This window comes from Varanus komodoensis, unplaced genomic scaffold, assembly GCF_004798865.1.
Source record: "Varanus komodoensis strain SLA01 unplaced genomic scaffold, ASM479886v1 scaffold55, whole genome shotgun sequence".
Lineage (NCBI taxonomy): Eukaryota > Metazoa > Chordata > Lepidosauria > Squamata > Varanidae > Varanus > Varanus komodoensis.
In genome coordinates, this window is record NW_025336157.1 from 342,376 (window position 1) to 348,557 (window position 6,182).

Below are 6,182 nucleotides of genomic sequence, written 5' to 3' on the forward strand. Positions count from 1 at the left end.
CCGTAGGTTAAAGGAGACCCTGGTTCATCCGGGGTTGGGCTTAGGACAGACTGGCAGCTTACCCAAACCCGGGGCCCTTCGGATGTGTGGGGCCATACATAAGTCCCATCCTTGCCGACCAGCGTAGCCCTGGGGCATGGGCGAGGAAGGCTCCGACGTGCAGCTTTGCCCTTCCTTTCAAAAGAAAACAAGCTTCCAGTCCTTATGGTTCTGAACAGAGAGCTGATTTAAATACAACTGGCGTGGAGCTCAGCATCAGCTCCCTACAGCTGGGCTCTCCATGCAGATACTCCTCTTAGCACCCAGCAAGCTCCCTGCCCTTCCTGAGTTTTATTTTCCCTTTTTTATTGGCATTATTTAAAAAAACCATCATTTTTAACTGGAGGGCAGCAAAGTATGGGTCTGCTACCCAGCGCCATCTTTTTCTGGTTCTGAAGAGCGCCTTGCATTTCGGAGCTGGGCGCTTCCCCTGCTTGGGTTTAGGCTCTGGGCAGCTTCGTTTCCCTCCGGCCACTCCTGCCTCCCTTCTGGCAAGAGAGGGGTTCTCGTGCTTGCCAGGCCCACCTTGCAGGGCAGGCGGCTGCATCCAGCAGGGGAGAGACAGACGCAGGGGTGGGGGCCTCACAAGGCACCTCCTTCGCTGCGGCAGCCTTCCCTCTCCCGGGCCGCCAGGCGCATCATGGCGGAGACCCAGGGCACAGCGCGGCCCTGCCATTGCTCGCTGCCCTGCCCTCACTGCCCCGGTCCAGAGCGAGCCGAGCGGAGGAGGGCGTGCAGCCGCCCTCGTCCGTGGCCCCTTGGCGAGCGCCCGGCCAGGCCCCACCTCGGCGCGGCCTCCACCTTGGCAGCCTGAGGCACCTGTGCTCCAGACAGATCGCGCCCCCAGATGCTCCCCGACGGCCCCCTGCCTTCTTCCCACCGTCGCTCCTCTGGCAGGGAGTGGCTGCAACCTGTCCTGGGCCTGATTCGCAAGGGCAGGAATGCCAGAGGTGTGTGTGTGTGTGTGTGTGTGTGTTGTCCCGTCGTCAAGGGAACTTGGCTCGCCCGGCAACCGGGCAGGTGGCGTCCGGATTCCAACCTGCCTGTCGGTCTTTTCCAGGAGGTCTGTTTTATTCAGACCGCGATGCTATAAAGACGTTGCCGAGGCCATGAGAAAGTGTCTGAGAGCCTCGCCACTGGGACGGTGCGATGAAGCGACCGAAGGCACGCAAGCCTTTGCGTTTTCCAGGCCTCTCCATTGCGCAAATTTGGGAGAAGTTTGGGTGGGAGGCAGGGAGAAGAGGGGGCGGACAGAACATGGGGCAAGGCCGGCCGGAGGCTGAAGGAGGTTTTCTTTGCGCGTGAAATGCATCGCTCGGAGTGTGCGCAAGTCCACCCTCCGGTTCTGCTTTCCATGCAAAGAGAAGTGCGTTTCCACAGACTGGATCCGTTGTTCGAACTATTCCTTGTCTCCTTTTCCATAATTTGGGCTGTTTCTGCTGCTGCGGTCCACGGCCAATTTGCCTGGCGCGATCACATATTTGGGAGTTGCGGGAATCTTCCGGGGGAGCTGAAACATGCCGAGGGTCAGTTCCCCGGCAGGACCGGGGTGCCCCTTGCCCTGGTCCCCGAGCTCTTTGCCCATCAAGCGAGCAGCGGCACCCGTTGCAGGAGAAGGGAAGGGGGCGTTCAGCAACCCGTTGAGAGGGCAGCGAAAATGTAGGCTTAGCAGCTCCTTCAGCTCGCTGAGTTTTATTTATGTATTATATGTACGCCCCACCCTTTTTCTCACAAAGATCCCAAAGCAATTCACTTAATCCTCCTTTCTGCGCTGTCCTCAGAGCAACCCTGCAAAGTAAGTAAGTTAGGCAGAGAGGGAGAGACCTGACCCCAAAGCCACCCAGTGAGTTTCATGGCTAAGTGGAGACTGGAACTCGGATCTCCCAGATTCCAGTACAACAGTATAAGTGCTGTGCCTTCTGATTTTTCTTTAAACACAAAGTAAGATTCTAGTCCTCATGGTTGTTTTAGGTAGGAATGTAGGAAGGTGGATTAAACAATGTGACGCTATCCGGTTGATGACTAACTATCTGCAATTTGTCCAGCTGCTTTCCATGCCTTCCCTAGGCGGCTGGGTTCAAGCCTGCATCTTTTGCCATGCAAAGCAGGGGCTGTACCACTGGGATACAGTCCTTGCTCCTCAGGCAGTGCGTATACCTATCCCCTTCTTTTCAAAAACGGTGGTTTTGCTTTGTCTCTGCTGAACCTTTGCTTGCAGAAATGTGCTTTCGGGCCATTTCCACGCAATATGGGAGCAGCAATGAATAGGAGCTTTGTGTGTGAGGAGGGATTGGGGCCACGGGGACGCCAGGGCAGTGACCCCTGCGAAGGGACTGCCTGTCTAGTGCAGGGTGTGGGGTGCAGACCCGGTACGGTCCCCACCCTCCTTGCCATGCGTGGAATGCGGTCCCACCAGTTCTGCCGGGCATGTCTGAGCCCCAGCCCTGGTTTTCCTCTGTGGAGCTTAGATGGGAGACTGCTTGGGAACGGAGAGCAGCTCGCCGAAACAGCTGCACCTCCAGGCCAGGCGGGGATCGGTTCTCCTACTGCCAGATCCTGCTTTTCCCAGCGCTTGCTCCAAATGCCTCCTGGGAGTTGTCTACACACACACAAACACACAGAGGATTTTCCGCCCGATCGGTGGAGGTCTCTTTAAATATTGTTGTCCGTGCCAAATTATTGGCACTTTCAGTAGAAGAAAATAACCGAAACAGGCAGCCATGCAGGAAATGCAAACTGCAAGAAAACAGTTCGGCCACCAGTCTGTAAGCTTGGATAGCGCTGATTTGCAAAATACTCCACCCTGGATGTAGGCCGAGGAAGGTGAAAATCGAGACTGAGAAGAGAAGATGGGCCTGGGAGAATATTCTGCATCGAAAGGGCCTTCGGCAAACACCACTATTTTACCAACAGTACATCAAGTTCAAGACACCAAAGTAAAATGTGTCAGAAAAAAGCCCTTACTATGTAACAATGGAAAGTGTTTAATTGAATTGCGAAGTTTGGGAGCAAGAAAGTGTCTCCCAAAGAGCCTTGATCCTAGGCAGTCTGAAGCTTCAAGACAATCTCCAAGGGGAGCCCCACGAAGAAGGCTTTTCAGTAGCCTAGCCATGATGAGTAGCTGTTGCCCGAAATTATTTATGCAGTTTTAGGGGGGGATCTGCTTCTATCACATGCGATGCCCAGAAATCAGGGTGTCTTTGTATTAAAAAAACAAACAAACCAAAACAAAAACCTCCACCTGATGATGGGGCTATGCTTTGAGGAATGAAAGAAAGGGATCTCCCTTTGGCTACCTTCAACGCAAGGAGCTCAGTTCCCCAGTCTTTCCACACTGACTGGACATTTATGTTCTAGAAAACTTCACTTTCCGGACCTGTAAACGCAGCAAGATCAGCCGGAGGACTGGAAGTATGAAGTCCGTTAACAGAGCTCTGCAGAATTAAAACAGGAAGGATCTAAATGTGTCCGTGCTTAGAAATTATTACTCGTTAACCAAACTTCCTAGCGAATGATTCCCAGCCTGGGGTACGCACACCCCCAGGGGTATGAACCAGGGCATTTATGGGTACACAAACCAGATTGAATAATGGCTGGAAAAGGCACCTGTGTCAAACAGTGCAAGGCAAGAGACAAAGGTCATGAAATTAATTGAATGTTATGACGAGAGGCAGAGCAAGTTTTCTTCATGGTTTAACCTCAAGAAAAGCCCCGTTCCTTTGCTTTCTGTTTATTTTGCTGAATGGTGAGGGCGTGCCCCTCATATTTGGAGATGGGCTTGCAAGTGAAGAAAAGGTTGGGAACTGCTGTTCCAAGCCATCCTATAATTTCTGGAGGAAGCTTGAAACAATAAATGTAATTAAGAGTGAAGCTAAATCAAATAAAACTGTTACAACTGTGAAACTTATTCTGTTTTTACTAGGTGGGGGTTTCCAGAAAGTTAGATTGCCTCTCCAAAGACTCAGTTCCTGGATGTGAAAGCTTTAGATTTAAATATGCTAAGCATGTTTGGTGTTTCGCTCCCCCGTTTGCCATCAGCTCGTCCACCACCGCTGTCTGATCCCCAAGATTTATTTATGCAAATCAAACCCCTCCATAAAGCGGTTGACTCTGGATCGTTTGTTCTCAGCTCCCCAGAAGCATGGATACACAGTCTCCAAACTTGCAGGATGGATCTTTGGTTTTGCGGCCTCCCGGCTCACTCCCCACTGCTGCTCTCACGCCACCAGGCAGTAACCATGTGGACTAGAAACCATGAAATCCTAAAGTCGTAAGGGGCCATTCAAGGCCTGAACCCAGTATTTCTAGCATGTCTGGAATCCGCGCAAAGACCTTCTGTGGCAGGAAGCTCACCATTTCTCCGGGCTGTTGCTTCAATTCTCGGACAGCTTTGATCCCTAGCGGGGTTTTGCTGATACTCAGCCAACACCTCTGCAGCCTCTTATCTCGTGCCCTGTGGGCCTGGATGGCGGAGAGCAGGGGACCCTTTTAGCTATCCTGCCCGCTGACCCAGATTCTCTTCTCTAGGTTGCGCAGACACTGTTCCTTCCAGCTTCCCTCCTCGTTTGCCGTCCCCAGTCCTCAGTCCCCTTCCCTGGACGCGTTCCAGTTCATCTGAGCTTTCGCTTGGTGGGGCGTCCAAAACTGGAGCTGCGGTTTGAGCAGCGAGGAGCAGAACCCCTCCTTCCTTCCAGTGTTTTTGAATTATTCTCCTACTGAAGCAACCTAAAATTGCATTTGCTCGTTTTGCAGCCGCATCACACAGCTTGATTCCTTTTCAGCTTGGGAAAGCAATTTTTTTGGAAGGAGAAGAGCAGGAAGGAGAGAGGCGGAGGCTCGGATCCATATCTGGTGACCAAATCTTTCACTCAGCTAGTGGGAAGAGGGGGTGCCGGATCGCCCCACCCCTATCCCTGCACCCCTTCTCGTGCCCAGCCGCCCTGCCCCGTGCTTGGAGAGGCTGCGGCCCTCGCAGGGAGAGGTGGGGCCCCGCGGAGCAGGGCTGCCAAGCCTGGCACGACGGGGCACGCAGGCCCCACCCGGGCACCGAGCGGGGCAGGCAGTGAGGCCGGGAAGCACGTCGGGCTACCGCGGCTTTAAACCGCAGTGCGAGAACAACCGGCTCTCCCCCGCTGCCTCCTCCTGCCCTCTCCTGGGAGTGCCCCAGAGGAAGGCGTGTGGTTGGCCGGGCTCCAGATTTCGGAGGTGGGAGAGATAGTGGTTAGAGCGAGGCAGGTGTGAATCGACGGAGTGGCATTCTGCTTCCCTTCGTGGCCTTGAAGAAGCGATGGCCCCGCGGGCCGGGCTGGGCCGGTTCCGTGGTTGCTTCCTTGCGTAGGAAAACAATGATAACCCAGCTTGGAGCATCCCACCGAGTGGCAGGTGGGGCAGGGGGAATGTCGGGTCTGGGGGGCATCCCAATTGGGTGCCCCCTCTCCCGGCTTTCCCTCTTCCCCCAGCCACTGATGGGGGGGTTTCCTCCCATCCTGATGGCAGCCTGAAACTCCAGGTCCGCACTTGCTGTCGATGGAGCAAAAAGGATGCCCCACTGAGAACGGCCTGCTGGAGAAAAAGCCCCTCCAGAGACAAAAGGGACCTTTGGGGTGACAGGGACCTCGGGGGGAGGGGGGAGCTTCATCCCACGTCACCCCCTTTTCACGAGGGGACTCTTCTCCCCAGTCTTAGCGACGCCAATGCAGCGATTGCTCCACGCAGTCGTTGGCAGAGGCGAGGCAAAAGTTCTGAACCAGAACCCCAGGAAAAATCAGATTTCGGGGTGGGGAGAGAAATCAGGAAGTTTTCAGGGAAGAGCCAGGGAAAGGGCAAATAGGCCCGCGGGCGCGAGAGGTTTGCCGGCTCCTGGGCTCACGACCTTGGCTTGGCACGCGGGCACGGCCAAGTGGTCACGCGACGCCATCGGTGGGATCTCTCTCCCTGTCCCCGCAGCCTCTCCATTCGTCGCAAAGGTAAAGCAGCTCTCCCTCCGGCGAGAAGACTTCGAGATCTTGAAGGTGATCGGGAGAGGAGCGTTCGGGGAGGTGAGTGCCCTCGGCCGGTCCCGGGACTACCCCAGACCGCAGCGTTTGGGGGCCTCTCCTTCTGTCCCACGAGGGGGACGAGGTGTCCCCGACTCTGGTACGGAG